At 48.2% G+C, this 1948-nt stretch overlaps 1 long non-coding RNA gene across 1 annotated transcript in view; it reads right to left on the bottom strand.

Annotated features, from left to right (window-relative positions):
- LOC108512183 (uncharacterized) overlaps positions 1-1679 on the bottom strand; it is a 3779-nt gene extending 2100 nt beyond the window's left edge. Inside the window, exon 1 of the long non-coding RNA XR_001880526.1 lies at positions 1616-1679. This is a non-coding gene — a long non-coding RNA (uncharacterized LOC108512183). The remainder of the gene's footprint in view (positions 1-1615) is intronic.
- Between the last annotated feature and the right edge of the window lie 269 nt (positions 1680-1948).

Below are 1948 nucleotides of genomic sequence, written 5' to 3'. Positions count from 1 at the left end.
GGGGAAGGAAGAAAAGAATATTTAGAGATAAAATTCAGTTCATCAAGTTGGGCAGAGCTACTCTGGAGGCCGAGGCAGGAGAATCACTTGAGCCCAGGAGTTTGAGTTCAGCCTGGGCAACATAGACAGACTCCATCTAAAGAAGACGGGAACGGAAGGGAAGGGAAGGGAATATAAGTTTAAAAACTCAGTTCCTTTGCCAATCAGTGCTTCTTTCGACCTTAAATGATTCTCGCCATCAGAGGTTTGGCCACAGCTCCCTGAGAGCTGGCCTCTGCCACTGCAGGGTTTCTGGTGCTCAAAATCTGTTTTCTGCTGTGAACTGGTTGTCACCATGTCCCCAACCTCTCCTCCAGCCAGTCTCATTCTCTCTTCCCCACTAGGGAGGAGAGGGTGGGGCTGCTCCCTTATCGGTCCCCACGAATATATACACGTAGGAGTAAGTTGTCTCTTGCGACCCCACATGCCCTTGGCTAAGTGAATGCAGTGTCAGCCCAGATCATTCCAAAGCCATAAAGATGACACACACACAAAAAAAAGTCGGGGAGTCGGTGGCGGGGAGGGGTGGAGGTGGAGGAGATTACAAAAAAGAGGACAAGCAGTGTGGCTTGCGCTCCTTATCTAACCCACAGCAGGCCTGGCTGGGGGCTTTCTCTCTCCAGGGGAGGATGCTGTGCAGCCACATTGGCTGGCTGTCCCCCGCCTCCACATCACCCCACTCCAGCCTAGTAGAAGGCTCCAGCAAACATCCCAGCTGTGTGCACTGGGGGACCAGAGTCAAGTGAGGGGTGAGGGCAGTCAGAAGGGCATCCACAGCTGAGCAGGGGACGGTGAGTTGAGGTCCCACCAAGCTGTCCCCGAGATGGGGGACTGGGGGACATAGGGACCTGCCTGTCCAGGAGACCCAAGGCACCAGCCAGAAAGGAAGAATGTCCCAGGATGCTGCAGGTCACACTTGGTTAACTTAGTTATTTTTATGAATATCGACTCGGGGAGCTATGGTTGGAGGTGGAGGAAGGAATGGATGGGTGATACTGGGAGGAACAAGCAGATGAGGGGTAGGACAGAGAAAGATGGTGAGAGAAGGAGAGAACACAGTCCAAACTGCACTTTCTTGAAGCACCTGCTTCCCCACATTTAATCCTCACAAGGCCCCAGGAAGAAGCAACAACATTATGCCCATTTTACAGACTGGTAAATCGACTCATTAGGACGCAGTAGGTAACTTCCCATTATGCTTCACTGATACTGGCATAAGCAGAGGGCAGAGAACAGAGAAGTCACCTAGAGATCCTCATCAGTCAGGGGCTTAGAGTAGACCTTTTTTTTGAAATCCTAATAGCACCTGTCTTCGTTTGTTGTTATAAGGATTACATGAGATAATAGAACCATTTTGGTTCCATGACCAAGGGCCACACACAAGTCTCTGGACGTTGTTGTGAAGGGGTTACTTTTCCTCTAGCCCTCTCTTAGTAAATTGACAGGGATTGGAGGGACCGCTTCAGTGACCTTCAAATTTAGGGTTTGATTTTTCCTTCAAGGGCCTGGCCTAGGGGGCACTTGGAGCCGGCATGGTTGGGGAAATGGAGAAGAGAGGCTTCTCTTAGCTGCTCACCAGATCAAGAGGTGGAAAAATACAAATTCGACAGGGCCCTACAGGTCCATTCCCCAGATTCCCAATGCCCCTGTAGGGAAAAAGTCACAAAGTCTTAGAGGAACAGAAACATGCTCAAGAATCAGTCCATTTTTCAAACAGATTAAGCCTAAAAACTGTGACTACAATAACAATAACAATACTAACACACACACGAATATGTCTATATCCATCTATAGAGATATTTACATATATATCACACACATATACATATGTATCCATATTTGCTCCTATAAATATATACACATACATATTAGAACCAAATCTACCTTGTTTATGCCATCAGTATATACC

This window comes from Rhinopithecus bieti, unplaced genomic scaffold, assembly GCF_001698545.2.
Source record: "Rhinopithecus bieti isolate Rb0 unplaced genomic scaffold, ASM169854v2 scaffold_26532, whole genome shotgun sequence".
Classification (NCBI taxonomy): domain Eukaryota; kingdom Metazoa; phylum Chordata; class Mammalia; order Primates; family Cercopithecidae; genus Rhinopithecus; species Rhinopithecus bieti.
This window is presented reverse-complemented; position numbering and strand designations above follow the sequence as displayed.